This window comes from Triturus cristatus, chromosome 4_2 (genome assembly GCF_964204655.1).
Source record: "Triturus cristatus chromosome 4_2, aTriCri1.1, whole genome shotgun sequence".
NCBI classification, from domain to species: domain Eukaryota; kingdom Metazoa; phylum Chordata; class Amphibia; order Caudata; family Salamandridae; genus Triturus; species Triturus cristatus.
This window is the reverse complement of record NC_140586.1, coordinates 515,959,524-515,980,091: the sequence shown is the minus strand read 5'-3', so window position 1 is coordinate 515,980,091 and position 20,568 is coordinate 515,959,524.

The window sequence follows — 20,568 nt, the reverse complement described above, 5'->3', positions numbered from 1 at the left end:
CACATCCGAGATTGGTCTTTCGTTTAATACACACAAATTATACTTCTCTTTCTTGACTTAATTTTTTACTGCAGCCAATCAAAACTTTAAATTCAAAGTACTACATTTCCCATGAACACACACTGTCACATGTACCAATCATAGAGCCCTCAGCCCTGTATAACCCCAAAACGCCATCTAATGTCCTAATTCTTTGCTGCTACTCAACCAGTTATGTATTATATTCAGTTTTTTTTATATGATTAACGTATATTGCTTGATATTGTGCTTTTTGTCTGGCTGCTGCACACCGATATCCCCTGTTGTATGTGCTCACATTTGTTTATACCATTGTGTTGCATGTGTTTTTATCCTGGAGACTACATCCTTCCGATTCGTTTTGCCTAATTGGGAACGCTTTGGCCTCCTGACAGTTCAGCTCTTCCGCACAAGCCCAATTGAATGGAGTGGGAGCAGGAAGCAAAGATGCTCTAGCCACCCTGGCCTGCTCACTTGGAACAGTTTTGCCAAACGCGTGGGGGGCACATTTAATCTCGACTGTGTCTCTGGCCCCTGTGCTGCTTCCCGAAATTGCTTTCCGACATTGCTCTAGTTTGAGTTGACCTCCAGGGTAGTATCAATTTTCTTAGGCATCTTGCCTAGAGTGCTGCAGGCTGCTCCCTCCACACCTTATTCTTTCTATTTCTATGCCTGCCTGGTGTCTTATAAGTGTTTGCACTCCCCCTTGAACTTCCTTTTTTTTCTTGAGGTGATTTGCCTGCCCCTGGGGTGCAGCTTTGTCTGCTGTGCAGTGTTATGGCATTGTATTATTCATTTGAGGGGGAGATGGACCAATGTTACGATGACCCTGAGGGATCTCTGGAGCAAGACTTGGTGGCAGCGCTTGAAGCTTTTGTTAAAAAATCGGTGAATAAGGCCTTGGTTAGGGCTTTGGGTCCCTGTTATTCAACCTCTGCATGACTATGCAAGCCAGCAAAAGTGGATCCCTGCCCCCGCTTCTTTGACTGGGAATGATGGCCCGCCACCCAGACAGAGTTGTAGATAAGGGTAAACCCAAATTAGCCACTGGGACCTGGGTAAAGGACAGTACAGTACACAGTAGGTCCCAATAGAACAAATATGTAAGAACACACAAAGTTGAATGTCATCAGGCATTAATACAATCATACTCAATGTATTTGAGATCAATGATAATTAATTTTATCGATCAGCATGAAATAATCACGATCCAGTAATTAATCCGGTAAACAGTGTATCACAGATGTGCCGCACTCAGAGGGGGAGGGGAAGAAGTTGTGTTCACTTAGTGAGGGTTGAAAAAGTGAAAGGAAAGGTAGTGACAATATATCCATCAAAACATGGTTTGGAAAATGAAAATGGGTTCATTCAGCCTTTTAGTTAAATAATAACCCAATACATGGCCATCGTTTGAAACAATGCCACAGTGAAAAAGCACTGTTGACCAAACTGGCACAGGACGGTAACACAGTCGACGTTTTGACCCCAATTAGTAGTAGGTTGCTTATGTCCTTACAGCAGGCTCTTCCTCAGGACTGGGTGTGGGGCACTATGCGCCACCCTGATCTGGATGGTGAAGATGTAGTATATGGGACTGTAGGCTCCAAACGCAGAGAGCTGGTTATAGGAACAAGTTTGTCTGTCTTATGTGCGTGCAACAGTGTGTCATTAAACACATGATCGTCGACGAGCGAGATTTCATCACCTTAGAAATTCAGGCTCTCCTAGAGAAAGGGGATATAGGCGTGACCACTCCTCATCTAAACAGTTTTCTCAGCTCTATCTTTCTTGTAGAAAAGAAAGGGTGAGGGTCATGACTTGTGCTCAACTTGAAAGAATTCAATGATTGGTTAGATTACTGGTAATTCAAGATGGAGGGCATCCATCTTCTGCGGGACATCCTTCAAGATGAAGATTGGATGGTGCGTCTGGATTTAAAAGATGCATACTTGACGTCCTGATTTATTCTCCTCATTATCGTGTTCTACAGTTTCTGTGGCTAAGCCCTTGCTATGAATTCAGGGTTCTTTACTTTGCCCTCTCCTCTGCACTGTGGTGTTTCACAAAGATTATGAGGCCGGTAGTACAGTCCATTCGAGCGAAGGGAATGTGCTTGATCGTCTACAGAGACAACATCATTCTTATGGCCCAAAGTCCTCAGACAATCTTTTCTCATTTTAAAAAGGACAATTCTCCTCCTTCAGGATCTAGGTTTCATTATCAAAGTCCAAAAGTCGGTTCTTGTCCCAGCTCAATGCCTGGAATTCCTGGGGTTTCAGGTGGACTTCCCCACTGAAGGTGCAGAATATCAAGAAGTTTATTTTTTATAAATGATTTTATAAATGTTTTTATTAGAGTTTTGTAATATACATAAACTTAAAAATACAAAATAATCCCTAAAGAGGGAATTAAAAAAATAGGCATAAAGTGTGTAGCATACACTGAAGTATAGTATCTGGAGCCTAGTTTTATCTTGTCTAATAGTTGGTTGTCAATTTGAAATGCCCGGCGGTGTGCGTTCTTTCCTGCATTGAGTGTTTGGGGGTTGTCACCCTCTGGGTCCACTCCGGCTGAGTTGCTGGTAGAGTCCACCTGGCAACCACTTGGTCCGGTGCATTCTCGAGGTGGAGATGTGTCCACGTGCCCTGATGAAATTGCCGCAAACTTTTAGGGCAATGAAACATGTCGGCCATTCAGGTTAAAATGGTCTAAACATCATTTTTTTTTTAACTGGGTGTGAACAGTAGTCAAAATAAAAAATATGTGTGATGATGTGCACAACTCAATTTTAACTTATGGCAAGTTTAGTTTACTCTTTGTTACATTAAGGGGCCTAAATGGTAGATAGATGTCACCTTTATTTACACACCACAATCTTTTATTTTTTACATTTCTACATTAGTTTAGAGTTAGGTCACATTCTTTTTCCGTCAAGAAAGTGAAGATGATGACAGAGTGAGCAAACTGGTGAGTACCAACCAGTAGCTCCATGGATGGTGCTTACGTGAGGTCTTTTCTGACCCACCTCACATTTATGGTAATATATTCTTATCTTGCTAGCCCATTTTGAGACTATTGGGTGATGGGTTTTTGACCTGATTTGGGTGGTGGTTGAGTTTTTAATATGATTAACACATATGGGTGGGCATGACTAAATAAGTAAGCATAGCCTCACCGAGGAGTAATACGTGATACCCATCTGGTTGTTTGAAATCGTCATGTGTTTTCTATAACCAGGTCTTGTTTTTTGAAACCGGTGATGTTGCAGGGATTCTGCACATACACAGAACTATGCGCAGGAAACCAAGACCTCAGTGTGTAGTGGTGTACCAAAATACCCACCTCGGTGCCCAGAACCCCAATCCGACTAGCTATAGTGTCTCATTCGTTCTCCATACTACAGCAAAGCTACCAATGATTAGACATCCTAGAACATGTTACTCCGTCCCTCTCAGGATACATGGGAACAAGAACACACTTTCATTCAAATTCTCATACTTATCCACAACATGAGTAAATAGAGCCAAAGTATAGTTTAAAATGTTTATTTTAACTAACGTGCACTATAATGCAGTACACAAGCCAATACTAGCAGCAAAGTACATAAGATCAAACAAATCAGCATTGTTACAATTCCATATAGAACAAAAGGGAAAATCATACTATAATGATAGTGGAAACAGGACTATAGCACCTTGCCACACTCCCCGTGCTAGAAGCTAGTTTATTACAATTATAGAAGACCTCCAGGCTTTGTCAGGGGGACCCCATACCTCCGAGTTCAGATGCAGAAATTTACATCTCCGGACAAGCACAGCTCTTCTATCCTGGAAAGCGTTTTTCCGAGTGCCCTAACATGCATGCAATGCAATATTAAAAGCACCAGATTTTCAGTGTTGCAGCTGTGTTCTATGTTATGGCTATGGATGTGAGGCTGACCAAAGAAATTCAACGGAGCTCATTGTTTTTCAACCTTGATCACGTTGTGCAGACTAGGAGCACAGTGCACAGCTAGATATGTGAAAGGCAGACAGTTCTCATGTGAAAGCGAGCAAGCAAAGTGTTTACGAGAAACGTGCCATGTAGTAACGTGAGCAAAAAGCAGCAAAATGGCGGCCAAGCGTATACTAGCTTATGCTAACTTAGTAACGTCCGCATGTGAGCCCATATCCTCACTACACCCTCCCATTGTTCAGTCCAGCGGACAGTGGTCTGACGATGGGGAGAGAACTGGAGCTAGTTACCGGTGGTGAAGATTGGAGACCCTGGGCCGCGTGGTGGTGTTGCTTACCACTAACACAGGGCGCAGCCATAAAGTTGAGTGAACACGAGGAGTTGGGATACTACATAGGCGCTTATTGGGACTGCTGGGGCCAGGCTGTGTGCGCATTGAGGATCCCGTTCTGATGCATGCTGGCACTCCGTTTGCGGTGATTGAGATCCTCCTGCCCGACTACTTAACGGCACCCCGTGTAACAAAGGCTCTACCCTAATACCGCGTAAGACGCCACTATTACGCTGTGATGCCCCAATCTACAGTGGTTGTGCCTGCTTGTATGCTTCAATGATGTTGTGCCTCACATCGCCTGGTGAGCAGCTTCTACTGAATCTACTGGCGTGAGGAGGACCTGTGTTGCCGCATGTTCGCGAAGGCGTGGTAGACTGGGATTCCTACAAGGAGGGCACCTGCTGTTACTCTGAAGCTCGCAGCACACCGGTCTACACAGGTGTTTTTAAACTGTGCGTGTCGAGCGGCACGCCCCACCGCCACGCTGGTCTTTGTAGGCCCCGGTAGCATACTACTACGCTGATAGCTTGGGCAACATTGGTGCAAGTGAAGCGCTCATCCTACTCTGCCTCTACGGTTTCTCTTTTGTGCTGCTGCACACAGGCTTGTTTTTTGCAATGGGTAAACCTGACAAACATCTTCAGTTAACAAAGTTTCCTTGAAAAACAGTTCCTTGATGTCGATAGCTCCATCCGGGGCTATCACGGCGTAGTGAACAAACAAATCCAAACAGTTCTGGCTGGCCGCGGTGTCGCAGGTCAGCTACGGTGTCAGAAAGACCCGCAAACAGTACCTCTCAGAAACGCAGGTCGTCGATGACCTCTCGTTGTCCCACGCGTTGCAAGTCGATTTCCTCTCTGATGGAATCAGGAGCGCTGGCGTCGAGTGCTGCGGGGCGAAGTGCAGCGGTGCGGCGTGTGGTGCCCTCGAACCACGGTGCAAGCAGTGGCGTCGAGTCCGGCGTGGAGCGTCATCGTCGGGCATGCCAAGGCGTCATCGTGAAGCGAGGCGGTGCAGAGTGCGGTGCCCACAGCAGCGGCTCGGTGGCGACATCAGCAGGCGTTGTCGGTGAGACCAGGGTCATGGTGCGGCATTACGGCGGTGCTCTCTGCGGTGCCAAAGCTTTGGCGTGAAGCGAGGCGGTCCGGAGTGCAGTGCCCACAGGTCGCGGTGCAAGCAGCGGCTCAGGGGTTGCATCGACAGGCATCGTCGGTGAGACCAAGGTTACGGTGCTGTGTTTTGAAGGTGCCCTCTGCGGTGCCTTCAGGACACGGAGTCTGCAGCGGCATCGTACATGGTGTCGGGCTTGAAGTCTTTGCTATTCCTGAGACTTTGTGAACAGGGGGCAAGCTCTGACTCAAGCCCTTGGAGATACTCAGCACAAGTAGAGAAAGTTCAGTCCAGTCCTTTCACTGCCCAAGGCAGAAGCAGCAGCTGCAGGCCAACCCAACATAGCGAAGGGGCAGTACTCCTCCTGACCGCTCTTCCACCTCTTCTTCTTGGCAGGTTCCTTGATTCCAGTGAGTTCTCTGAAGTCTTTTCTATCCCTGAGACTTCCAACAGGAGGCAAACTCTACTTCAAGCCCTTGGAGAGAACTCTAACAGCAGGATGAGGAAAGCACAGTCCAGTCCTTTCCCTACCCAAGATAGAAGCAACCACTGCAGGCCAACCCCTTAACACGCAGCATACTGGCAGTACTCCTCCTCCAGCTTTCCCGGTCCTTCTTCCTGGCAGGTTCATTAGTTCAGAAGTAATCTAAAGTTCTGGGGTATGGGCCCCAATATTTATACTACCAAATCCTTTGTCCTCTGAAGGCAGAGGGTCCTGTACCTAGTTCAAACCAGTTCTGGGTGCATTCTGCCAGTGTGCACCTTCTTCCTTTGTCAGTGTAGGCCAGGGTCATCAGACGCACCACAGGAGGTGGAGCCAGCATTGTGGAAGGCTGGCACAACCCTATTCAGACCCAGGTGCGACTCCTCCCACCCATCTATGTGCTGATAGGTCTATTCAGCCCTGTGCTGACTCACCCTGTCTCCTGGAGTCTCCCCCAGCCCCTGTCACTCGCAAACCAGACAGACAATACACAGGCTAGCAGAGGCAGGCTGGATGGTTAGGCAAGAAAATACCTACTTTCTAAAAGTCGTATTTTCAAACACAGAATGTTAAAACCAACTTCACTAAAAGATGCATTTTATCATTCTGAGTTCAGGCATACTAAACTCGAATTTCTACCATGTTCCCTGGGTCAGTTAGGATTATAGGATGTAATAATCAAACTGCCCATTCTGACCTATGGGGAACAGTTAGCCTTGCAATAGTGAAAAACGAAGTAGGCTGCAATTCACTATCAGGACATGCCACACACACCACATCAGGGCATGTTCCGCCTTTCACATACAATGCACCCTGCCCACGGGGGTACCTTGGGCTGACCTTAGGGGCGACTCACATGTAGAAAAGGGAAGGTTTAGGGACTTGCAAGTGTGTGCACTTGCCAAGTCGACATAGCAGCCCCAGGCTGCGCACAGGCTCTGCAATGGCAGGCCAGAGGTACACTTTACGGGCTGTTTGCGTGGGTGGCACAATCCAGTGCTGCAGCCCACCAACAGCATTTGATTTATAGGCCCTGGCACTCGCAGTGCACTTTACTAGGGACTGACACATAAATCAAATAAGCCAATCATGGAAACACCAATCCATAACACAGTTTACACGGAGAGCATATGCACTTTAGCACTGATTAGCAGTGGTAAAGTGCCCAGAGTCCTAAAACTAACACACATAGCTCAGTAAAAAATAGGAGGAAAAAGCAAAAAGTTTAGGGATAACCCTGCAAAAAGGGCCATTTCCAACACAACCCCCTTCCAGCCTAAAACCAGGGTAGACCAATCCACACCTTGATGGACTTCCCTGCTTGGGGCGATAGAAAATGGAATCTGGCCTGCAACAGCAGGGTTTCCTTTCTGTTCTATGCCTTCCTGAACCTAGTTGGATCCCTCTATCCATACTCTCAGGGCCCTCTAAGCTGACCCATGGGGAACCCTTTTCCTCACCTGTGAACCCCATCTGTGCAGCTCCTAAACTTACTTTGCTCAAAGATGTGTCCCAACAGGCTGACAGTGCCCACATGGCCAACACAGTGGTGTGGCCCAGTCCACCCCCGGTGTGTGACTCCTGTCCCCCTCCCAGGGGCAACCCTGTCCACCAGGACAGCAAGCCACAGTAGCTGCCGACAGTTGTCAGTGGGGAGAACCAGGCCTTATGCCTCTCAGGACTCTCTAACCTCTGTGGCATCAGAGAGTGGGTGGCGCTAGCCCCAGGTGCTTGGCACACTTTGTCCACTCTCCCTCTTGTCAGGTCAGGGATGACATCCTGGCACTGACCACCAGCCCAAGGTCTGTACCCTGCGGCTGGACAGGAGACTGGGGTGGGCTCTCCCACACCCTGTCCTCCTCCCTGGGGCTCTGTACCCTCCCACCTGGAGTGGTACCCCCTTCCAGAATTGTCAGGTCACCTGTAGCAGGTGTTCTGCACAATTCGCCCACCAGTTCTGGGGTGCTATCTTGCAACTGGTACACCAGCCCAGGGTCTGTACCCTGGAGCTGAACCAGGGACTGGGGCAGTCTCTCCCACACCTGGTCCTCCTCCTTGGGGCACTGTACCCTCCCATCTGGAGCGGTACCTCCTTCCAGAATTGTCAGGTCACCTGTGGCAGGTGTTCTGCACAATTCGCCCACCAGTTCAGGGGTGCTACCCTGCAGCTGGTACACCAGCCAAGGGTCTTTACCCTGGGGCTGAACCAGGGACTGGGGCGGGCTCTCCCACACCCAGTCCTCCTCCTTGGGGCACTGTACCCTCCCACCTGGAGCGGCACTCCCAGAAGACAAACTGGTAGGGGGACTGTTAGCAGTCACCCCTCCCTCCAGGTCAGGGGGGACACCCTGAACCTGGCCCTCCAACCCAGGGTCTGTACCCTTAGGCTGGACCTGTGCCTGGCAACCCAGGACTTCTGCGGTAGTACACCAACCCCCCCCCCCCCCCAAGGGAAACACCCTCCTCATGAGTTGTGCCAGAATCTGCCTGGCTCAGGGCTCCAGCCTCCTGTCCACCTGACAGAGCATGAAGAAGACCCCCCAGGCCAGAAGTGGCCTTACCAGAGTAAGTCCTGGGGTGCTCTGACCTCAGAGCTGGCAACCCCTGACGTACTGGTCCTTTCAAAATTGTCAGGGCACCTGTGGCAGGTGTCCTACCCAACTCGCCCACCAGTTCCGGACCTCCCTCCAACAACTGGTCTCCCAACCTAGGGTCTAAACCCTCAAGTTGAACCGGGGTCAGTGTCGAGGACTCCCTCCCTCTGCACCCCCTTCCAGAGTTCTGCACCCTCCAACCTGGAGTGGTACCCCTAGAAGACAAACCGGTCAGGACACTACTTACAGTCATCCTTCCCTCCAGGTCAGACAGGACCTGAACCTGGCTTCCCAACCCAGGGACAAAACCGTGCAGCTGAGCACCTGCCTGGCGCCCCAGGACTTCCTTGGGACCACGCATGCCCCCCTGAGGGTAACACATGACTCGCGTGTTGTGTGACAGTCTGCCTGGCGCAGATCTCCTGACCTCTGTCCATCTGACAGTGCGCGAAGATCCCCCAGGACAGAAGTGGTGTCACCATGATCACTGGTAGGAGGCTCAGCCCTTCTGGCTGGCCCCTGACCCACTGGTTCTCCCACTGGGGAATGCATCCCCCTCTCACCCCTCCATGTGGACTTCTGCACCCTCCCAACTGGAGCGGTGTTGCCAGACACCAGAACCGGTGGGATGCTCGTTACAGCAGTCCCCCCCAGTTCCCCAGACACTAGGGGACCCCCCTCAATGGGTGGCCTTTTCGTACAGCCTAGGCTCCCCACCTGGTGTTCCCTCATGGAACCACCCAGGCTCTGGGACCGGGTTTCGGGCAACCTCGTCCTCAGCCCATTCCCACTCCTTCTTCGCGGAGACAGGACGTGAGTCCCTACATCCTTCCCACGACACCAGGACCTATCTGGGCTACCATGAACCTTTCCCACCACCCACGGTTGGGAAATACCTAAGCCACTTCCTTCTGGGTCACCCCAGATGCTTCTCCAGACCCTCTGGAATCCACCAAAAGGTCTGCTTTCAGTGCAAGCTCCCTGGGGTCAGAGAACGCACACTCCACCGGGTGTTGGCATAGCTCTGGAAAACAGGGACTCAAAATATGCTCTCCAACAATTGAATTTACACAGCCCCACACAGATGTTAACTAAACTACCCTTCACCCAACCATCCAGTGCCTCAGAAAAGTACCTCACATCATTCTGACAAGACTGGTGAGACAGTGTCTGACTGTTGCTGTCTCTCAACCCATACTCTTCTGGCTGGTCTCCATACCCACTTACCAGGGCTTCTATCATGGGGGGACCTCTCTCCCAGCACCTCTCCTCTAGAGTCAGTAGAGTGTCCCTCCCCCCCCCACTACCAGGAATATGATCCCCTGTGCCAATTCCCCAATCCACCTCAGGGACGCTGTGCACCACTGGAGTAACCTCACAGTCCTGAACCCCCTTGTGTATGTCAACCCCCTCCTTGAAGCAGGGCACCAAGTCTGTGTGTGTATACCTCATTCTCAGTACTGGACACTACATGTTTGCTGCCACCATCTGGGCTGGACAAAGCCCTACTGGCTTCCCAATCCAGCTCCAGCTCTCTCATTTTAAGCTCATGGTCCAAGATCATCTTGCTTTCCTCCATGGCCATTCTTTTGCCTTCTATTTCCCTCTCCATCCGGAGCTTTTCCAACTCAAACTTCCTTGCTTCCTGCCTGTCCTACAGCTCCTCTGGGGACAAGCTATTGCTGCCTGGCCTGGAGGGTTCCCCCCTCCCAAAAGCACATCCAGCCTAGGAACAGGCTCCTCCACCTCTCCACTGAGAGCACCAGATTTCCCACTGGCATGCCTGGCTGCTACCCAGGCCCTCAGTGCCTTTTGTAGCTCATCCTTCCTGGTGAGGCTTCTGACCTGGACTTTCAGGTTCTTGCAAATTGATTTTAACTCCTTTACATTGTAGGCTTCCAATCGATCCTCCTCACTCGAAGGCAATTTCCATTGATGCAATAGATGATGCAATTGATTCAGGCATGTTGAAGTAGCAAGTTGAAACTGGCTAGATCAAAAATAGGCCAAAAAGAAAAAGAACCTGTATGTGGTACGTAATGGTCTGCGATGTGGTAGTAGTGAACACCAATCACTGTAAGTCAAGTGCAAACACAAGTCCTATGCTCACCGCTGACAGCCAATGTTAGAAATGGGAGTCTCTAGTTGGCAAGGGCTTGCACATTTGTCCAAGTAGGGACCCTTCTTCCTAGTCAGGATAAGGGAGTTACACTCCTAAAATAACCCCTGCTCACCCCCTTGGTAGCTTGGCACGAGCAGTCAGGCTTATCTTAGAGGCAGTGTGTAAATCATATGCACATAACCAACGTTAATACAGTGTAAACACTACAAAAGGACATCACACCAGTTTAGAAAGATATCCAATATTTTTATATTCTTAACAAAAGACCGAATACGATAAAAATCCACAATACAGTACTTAAAAATCTTCCGTTAGCAAAGTTTCCTTGAAAAACAGTTCCTTGATGTCGATAGCTCCGTCCGGGGCTATCACGGCGTAGTGAACAAACAAATCCAAACAGTTCTGGCTGGCCGCGGTGTTGGGGGTCAGCTACGGTGTCGGAAAGACCCACAAACAGTACCTTTCAGAAATGCAGGTCGTCGATGACCTCTCGCTGTCCCACGCGTTGCAGGTCGATCTCCTTTCTGATGGAATCAGGAGCGCTGACGTCGGCAGGCGTCGGGTGCTGCGGGGCGAAGTGCAGCGGTGCGGTGCCCTCAGGTCGCGGTGCGAGCAGCTGCATCAGATGGAGTCGTCGGTGAGACCAGGTCGCGGTGTGAGATGAGGGCGGTGCTCGTCACGGTGCTGGCAGGTCACGGTGCAGCAGCGGTGTCGCCGTTGCTGAAGCGCTGTCATCGGCTGATGAACTAGAATCGATGGAATGGCATCGGTAGGCCAAGGCTGCGGTGCGAGATGAGGGCAGTGCGCCAGGTAACTTTACGAGTGGTGCCCTCGATCCACGATGCAAGCAGCGGCGTCGAGTCCGGCGTGGAGCATTGTCGTCGGGCATACCAAGGCATCGTCGTGAAGCGGGGCGGTGCGGAGTGCGGTGCCGAAAGGTCGCGGTGCAAGCAGCGGCTCGGTGGCGACGTCAGCAGGCGTCGTCAGTGAGACCAGGGTCGTGGTGCCGCATTACGGTGGTGCTCTCTGCGGTGCCAAAGCTTTGGTGTGAAGCAAGGCGGTGCAGAGTGCAGTGCCCACAGGTCGCGGTGCAAGCATCGGCTCGGTGGCGGCATCAACAGGCGTCGTCAGTGTGACCAAGGTTGCAGTGCGGCGTTGCGGCAGTGCCCTCTGCGGTGCCTTCAGGACACGGAGTTGGCAGCGGCGTCGTAGACAGCGTCGGGCTTGAAGTCTTTGCTGTTCCTGAGACTTCGTGAACAGGGGGCAAGCTCTACCTCAAGCCCTTGGAGATACTCAGCACAAGTAGGGAAAGTTCAGTCCAGTCCTTTCACTGCCCAAGGCAGATACAGCAGCTGCAGGCCAACCCAACAAAGCAATAGCACAGCGAAGGGGCAGTACTCCTCCTGGCAGCTCTTCCAGCTCTTCTTGGCAGGTTCCTTGATTCCAGCGAGTTCTCTGAAGTCTTTTCTATCCCTGAGACTTACAACAGGAGACAAGCTCTACTTCAAGCCCTTGGAGAGAACTCTAACAGCAGGATGATGAAAGCACAGTCCAGTCCTTTCCCTACCCAAGACAGAAGCAACCACTGCAGGCCAACCCCTTAACATGCAGCATAGGAGCAGTACTCCTCCTCCAGCTTTCCTAGTCCTTCTTCCTGGCAGGTTCCTTAGTTCAGTAGTAATCTAAAGTTCTGGGGTCTGGGCCCCAATATTTATATCACCAAATCCTTTGTCCTCTGAAGGCAGAGGGTCCTGTACCTAGTTCAAACCAGTTCTGGGTGCATTCTGCCAGTGTGCACCTTCTGTAGGCCAGGGTCATCAGACGCACCACAGAAGGTGGAGCCAGCATTGTGGAAGGCTGGCACAACCCTATTCAGTCCCAGGTGCGACTCCTCTCACCCATCTATGTGCAGATAGGTCTAGTCAGCACTGTGCTGACTCACCCTGTCTCCTGGAGTCTCCCCCAGCCCCTGTCACTCACAAACCAGACAGACAATACACGAGCTAGCAGAGGCAGGCTGGATGGTTAGGCAAGAAAATACCTACTTTCTAAAAGTGGTATTTTCAAACACAGAATGTTAAAACCAACTTCACTAAAAGATGCATTTTATCATTCTGAGTTCAGGCATACTAAACTTGAATTTCTACCATGTTCCCTGAGTCAGTTAGGCTTATAGGATGTAATAATCAAACTGCCCATTCTGACCTATGGGGAACAGGTAGCCTTGCAATAGTGAACAACGAAGTAGGCTGAAATTCACTTTCAGGACATGCCACACACACCAGGGCATGTCGTTCCTTGCACATACAATACACCCTGCCAACGGGGATACCTTGGGCTGACCTTAGGGGTGACTCCCATGTAGAAAATGGAAGGTTTAGGGACTTGCAAGTGTGTGCACTTGCCAAGTCGACATGGCAGCCCCAGGCTGCGCACAGGCTCTGCAATGGCAGGTCAGAGGTACACTTTACTAGCTGTTTGCGTGGGTGTCACAATCTAGTGCTGAAGCCAACCAACAGCATTTGATTTATAGGCCCTGGCACTCACAGTGCACTTTACTAGGGAGTGACACATAAATCAAATAGGCCAATCATGGGAACACCAATCCATAACACAGTTTACACGGAGAGCATATACACTTTAGCACTGATTAGCTGTGGTAAAGTGCCCAGAGTCCTAAAACCAACACACACAGGTCAGGAAAAAATAGGAGGAAAAAGCAAAAAGTTTAGGGATAACCCTGCAAAAAGTGCCATTTCCAACAATGACAATATGGAAGCACTGAATGGTCGAATTGATGGCATCTCAATTAAACTCGATAAGCAAGGCGCACGTATTGGTGAAGCAGAGCAACACATTTTGAACGCAGAAGATGGCCTACAGAAAGTCGAGACGAAAACATCCAATATGGAGCAACTGCTGGTGGTCATCCAAGTCAAGAATGAAGACCTCGAAGCGTGCTCACGGCGCAACAACGTACGTATTTTAGGACTTCCCGAATCGACCAATGTTGGGCGCCTGGAAACGTATGTAGAAAATCTGTTTCGAGAGCTATGTGGAGAAGACACCCTGTCCAGTATGTTCATCGTGGAGAGGGCTCATCGCTCGCTGGCGGCACGATCACCCCAGGAGCTCCACCCAGACCGATTATTGCCCAACTGCTCAATTACAGAGACAGAGACGCTATACTCCGTGCTTCCAGACAAAAAATGCACTGTCAACTACCAGGGTAACACCCTATCCTTCTACCCTGACTTTACAGAAGCAGTGCAAGCAGCGCAAAAGGAATTTCAATCGGCCAAGAAAATCCTGATTGCTGAGAAGATCCCTTATGCTATGCTCTACCCAGCGCGTCTCCGTGTAGGGTCCGGAGATAAGGCTAAGATCTTTACTAATCCAAAACGGGCCCTGGACTTCGCCAAAACTCTGCATCGCAAAAAGACATAATCTCCCACCACCTCGGACGTCGAAGACTGAATGGCGTGCTATTACACTCATAAGATAACGTCTTTTCGCAGCGCGGTTGGGAGGGCGGGCCCCGGCGTTCTCTCATGCGCCTTTGGTTCTTGACCTCGCCCGGCTGGGCTCATCGTCAGTGCCTTTGCTCTGTGACAGCAGCGCTAAGACAATCTGCAGTTCTTATATCCTTTTTGATTGCTGTCCTTGTGTTCTATGCAAACATTACTATGCACACAATAATAACTCGTTGAATGTGTGCCCTTATCTCAATGACTGATGGGCTGCCTCTGGTATTATGCCTGGACACTCGGTGGCCACCTCCCTTATTTACTGGGGGTTGGTTGTGTCGTGATGCCCCCTAAATGGGTATAGCCCACATTACTGTACTATTGTTTTCCCTTTTATTGGGGTCTTCTGTGGGTATGGGTATGGCTTTGGCAATGTTAGGGTGCTGAAGTGGGTAGGGGGGTTCTGTAATGTTGTTCTAAATTTAGTTTAATGTGATCGGACTGTTGCACGAAATGAGGGCTGACCTTTCATGATTCACGCAGAGACAACCGTTATATAAGGTTCTGTTGTCTTTTTGTATATGGATTTGGTGCCTGGGAGCTATTGCAACGGATTGGGATGTGGGGCATCGCTGCTTTTCATGGGGATCTGCTTCACGAGATTGTACCTATATGCTGATTGCGTTATACAACTGTTCTTATGGTCATGCAAGCCTTAAGTCGACACTCGCTTCAGCATAATTTTGATGTTATAGTTTGTGTACGATAATTACACCTGTTTGACGTGGAATGTCAGGGGGCTCAACATCCCAAAAACATTCCGCCAAGTGCTGGCTTATGTGGACAGACACACGGTTCAGATAGCCCTTTTACAGGAATCGCATCTTACCAAATCCTCAGAGACCAGAATTGCAACTAAGTGGGCTGGGTACAAGTTGGCGTCTTCGTACTCCATGTATGCAAGAGGGGTTCTTATTCTGTTTAAAAGAGGATTGCAGTTCACGCCACTCAAAACATACTTTGATGATGAAGGGCGTTGCACTATGGTCCATGGGAAGCTAGGGCAATCTATGATCACAGTCATTAACATTTATGGCCCCTTTTCAGACGAACCACAGGTATTTTTTCGAATGCTTACTACGTTCCGCACTTTGCCAGATGCAGCCATTTAATGGGGGGGGGGGGGGCGATTTCAATACGCCCTTGGACCGTGCCAATGACAGGCCGAACCCGCTGGGGGCACGTACTGTAAAAGTCTCTCAATGTATATATGCCATGATAGAGATGGGGCTGGTCGATGCTTGGTGCCTACGCAATGAGGATGTTAGGACGGGCACACACATTACACCTGCACATAATACTTGGTCCAGACTGGATTATTGGCTTTTAAATGAAGACTGTAACAATTGGGTCACAGATGTCGTTCCGCTACCACGCACCTTATTAGATCATAGCCCAGTCAAATTGTGTATTAGTATACCCACATCCATACGCCGCTCGTTCACTTGGCGTTTTAGAGCTGAGGCACTACTAGACCCTATTTACAATGACACCGTAAGGCAAGCGATAGCACAATTCTTTGAAATAAATGTGGGCACGTTGGACAGTGCTGCCAATTTATGCGAGGCCTTTAAGGTCCCTGTGAGAGGGGTCTGTATAAGCACAACAGCAGGTATATTGTGAGATATACGAGGCCAACTCCCCAAAATAGAAACTACATTAGCAGGCCTGTAACGAGACTACACAGCAGATCCAAACACCACTATAATTGCGCATATTCAGGAACAGATAATGGAATATAACACAATGGTGGAAACAGAAACCCGTTACCTATCACGTTGCGCGTGTATATGGCGAGGGGGGCTGACCAGGATGTTAGCTGGCCAACAGACTCAAATACAGAACTGAACATTTTCCTATCACAAAAATAGTGAATGCACACGGGGGAGAACACTACACGCCTCAGGGGATAGTTAAACAATTTAGGTCCTGTTATTCAGAACTGTATACCTCGCGTGGTAGCGCGGATGAAGAGGCACTTGATGAATATCTCTCCGATATTGCTTGCGCCTGGCTGGCGGATGGTCACCGTGAATACCTCAGTCAGCCAATTGGCGAGGAGGATATCAAAGCAGCGATCCAATCTTTGCCAAACAAAAAGGCCCCTGGTCCAGATGGACTTACAGCTGAGTTTTATAAGGAGTACACTGATCTTTTAACGCCCTATCTGTTAGAGGTATATGCAGAGGCCCATGAAACTGGCATCTTACCATCATCTCTACGGCAGGCCTTAATTATCACATTACTGAAAAAGGATAAATCCCCATCCCAATGTGACTCCTATCGACCTTTGTTGCTATTTAATTTAGATGCAAAAATATTAGCCAAAATACTAGCCACCCGACTTCAACCTCTAATGACCTGTCTGGTGCTGCCGGACCAATCCAGCTTTATACCGGAGCGCTCTTCGTCCCATAATTTGGGAATGTTTTTTGACATGTATCATGTTTTAACCCCAGATCTCCCGCCTGCTGCAGTAATGTTAGATGCAGCTAAAGCGTTCGATTCTTTTGAATGGCGCTATATGTTTTACATTTTGAGGCGAGTGGGGTTTCCGCCCATTTTTATGCGATGGGTGCAGCTTCTGTACACTGGACCATCAGCAAGGGTACAAGTGGGGGGTCTCCCCTCCGAACCTTTCTCCATTAACAGGGGCACCCGGCAGGGCTGTCCCCTTTTGCCGCTATTATTTGCCCTTATACTTGAGCCTCTGGCTTGTGTGATCCGTCAGCATCACTGAGAATCGGCACTCAACTTCAATCATTGTCCCGTCTGCATATCTTTATATGCTGATGATTGGTGCTTTTTATCAGAGAGCCACAAAAATATCTATCCCCAATTCTACGGGAATATATCCGCTTTGGCTTGTTTTCTGGCCTTTTAATAAACTGGGATAAATCAGTGATTGTCACCCTAACAACGATCACTACGCCTCCACAGATGGAATACCCGCTGATCTGGTCAGCAGATCCTGTTAAATACTTGGGAGTATGGGTGCATCGAGACCCAGAGACTGTTATCAGGGAGAATTATGGCACAACCTGTATGGCACTAGAATTTCAAGTAGACAAATGGTCCTCTCTGCCTCTTTTCCTGGTCGATCGCATCGCCATTGTCAAAATGATCGTGTTACCACGGTTTCTCTATCTTTTCAATAATATTCCGATTAAATTATCGAAGCAGCTTTTTCACACTATCCGAACCCATTCACTTTGGCTTATCTCGAACGGCAAGCAAACTAGGGTAAGCTGGCATACACTCACTCTGGATTATGCACAAGGTGGATTCTGTGCTCCGGACTTATATTTATATTACCTCTGTGCACAGGCACAATATGCCTACTACTGGCACAACCCGCATACCTTCACACCCCATGTTGCGGTGGAAGATGGGGATGCGCACCCCATTCCGCTGGCCGGGATACTTACACATACACGCAGAGGCACTCCACAAACTGAAATAAACACTGTAGACACCACTATTGCCACCTGGCAGACTATTGGTAAAATGACGGCTAAGCTTCCAATATACGCCCCAGCGCTGCCAATTGCACATCTTGCTTCCCTCTCAGTTACACAAGAAATGGGTGCGATCCATTCATTGCAAGCAGTGGGTATTCAACACATGCAGGATCTCTTTGTAGAAGGGCAGTTTCTCACCTCTGAAGACCTTCAATACTTTACCAATCAGTCACTGTTATTTAAGTTCACTATTCATCGCCTGAAACTGGCACTTAAAGCACATTATAATTCGTTCCCTGAGGAGCCACCCCCATTACAGTCTTTACAGCTTTTATTGGTGGCACCTTCGAAGCACAAATTGGTAACTAAATTATACAAGGCAGTACGCTCTGAGCTGGTGAGAGTGGGGGATGATAGCCTGGTTTGGTGGGATAGCAAATTAGATCCTCCACTGACTCCATAAGACTGGGAACATATATGTACACTAACTGGCAAGCTGACCCCGAATGGCAATCTCAGAATTATCCATTTTAAATACATTCACCAGGTCTCTCACACTCCTCTTAAACTGTATAAAATCGGCCTACGGGATACCAGTGATTGTATAAGATGTAGCCAACCTGATGTAGACTTTTGGCACTTAGCGTGACACTGTGCATTTGTTGCAAAGTTCTTGGTAGAAGCAATACACTGTTTACAGGTTTTGTCCCGTTAACAATTGCAATGTACGCCTGCAGTCTGTTTATTAAGCTACGTGCCTCATGTAAAAGGCGTCCTGGGGAAGTTTTTGCAGATTGCTCTATTACTAGCAAAACGTCGACTAGCGCTGACCTGGGAGAGTTCCTTGGCCCCGCACATTGACCACTGGATAAAATATATGGTTTATTGTAAGGAGTCTCTTGAGTTGTATGCGGAAGAACTTCCATCATCCTCTAACCCTAAGGTCATCTGGGAGCCATTACGGCACTATTTGTTGACGAATAATCAGCTTGAACCTACACCTGCTAATTAGGTGACATTACAATGTAACGTGTACTCCTTGTTTTGTGACTTGTAGATAATGGGCGATATCTCATCTTCTGTCTGTGAATGCACAAATAGTATCGATCACATTTGGTTGATTGTTTTGATTGTTGTGGTTGATTGTATACCGCCCTGCGTGGCGGCTTCACGTAGTACCTTTTTCTTGAAAATCAATAAATAGAATAAAAAAAAAAAAGATAGTGTGAATCAATGCACCGAAATGTAGTGGGAGGTCAGTATTAAGAAGGGCTTGTACTTCTTTACCGGTGTTAGCCACGTGAAGGACGAATGTCTCACGGGCAGATGTGAGCAAAACTTTTTTGGGGGATAATAATGCTCTTATTCTGCTCAACTTGTTGAAGTCTGCCTTCAAGGTCGGAATGGAAGGCCAAATCGAGTTATCGAGCCTTCGGTGTGGGGGTGGAAAAAGCACATGTTTACAGCACACCACATACTGTGAAACCGTCACAATGTAAGGGATGCCGGCCAGCATTCCGCAGCATTCCTCATTATTTAAAAGCAAATAACTACAGTTTGCAAACAGAGTGAAGGTTGATATAATAGCTGGCACTGGAATACCTTTCAAAACACATGCAAGATTCGGGGCCATAAGGTTACAAGCGCCATGCAATTGTATATTTTTTCATACAAGAGAGTGACCTATTGTTGTATCACATGATTCCCCAGTTAGGTATACCTCCTTGTCATCCTGTAGGCATCTGTATTTGAATGGTAACGACCAAACTTCGTGTAGAAATGCACTGCCTAAGGGTTCGAAGTGGCCTAGTGGATAATGTTTCATGCATGAGGTAAATTTAAACAAGGAAAATGGGAGAGTTATAACGCCATGGATAAGCCAGACAGCTGAGTCTGTTTCAGCCACAGTGAATGCTAGCAGATTTAACTTTTCAATATGTAAAAGACGCGCTTGAGAGCCAGATACAAAGCATACCTTTTGATCCGCCGTGAGGGGAACGGCTTCGCCAGTGGGGGAATCCTGGTTATTTCCTTATTCCCGACGCCGTGAGGGGAACGGCCAGAAGGTGACTACCCTACCCAGCATCCCACACCATCGGCGCTGCAGGTGTCGTCACCCAGGCGTGCCGGAACAGCACTTAAGCCGCCGGGTGCCACCGCAGCGCGGGACACGCTTGAGAGCCAGATACAAAGCATACCTTTTGCTCCACCGTGAGGGGAACGGCTTCGCCAGTGGGGGAATCCTGGTTATTTCCTTATTCCCGATGCCGTGAGGGGAACGGCCAGAAGGTGACCACCCTACCCAGCATCCCACACCATCGGCGCGGCAGGTGACGTCACCCAGGCGTGCCGGAACAGCACTTAAGCCGCCGGGTGCCACCGCAGTGCAGGACGCGCTTGAGAGCCAGATACAAAGCATACCTTTTGATCCGCTGTGAGGGGAACGGCTTCGCCAGTGGGGGAATCCTGGTTATTTCCTTATTCCCGACGCCGTGAGGGGAATGGCCAGAAGGTGACTACCCTACCCAGCATCCCACACCATCGGCGCTGCAGGTGACGTCACCCAGGCGTGCCGGAACAGCACTTAAGCCGCCGGGTGCCACCGCAGTGCGGGACGCGCGCGGGCAGCGCCCGGGCGAAGCCCGGGCCAACGGCGGGCCCGTCCTTGCCCGTCAGAGCCCGGAGGAGTCTGGTCTGGGCCATACCCCTGACAATTGAAGACAGCTAGTGGTCATCTGTTAGGTGAGCGCCACCCACTTCCTTTTATCTTATTTTAATTGACATTGTTACCCCCTTGTATTACTGTCGCACTGTCATTGTTACTCTGAGAACTATGGGGAAGCGCACTAATGCCCCTGTCGTGAAATCTACTACTACATGCATAGAAAATATGTTGGAGAGGGCAGTCAGTATTGTAAGCAACGAAATCGAGCTTACGGAGAGGCGGTTATCTCTTGGTTTGGG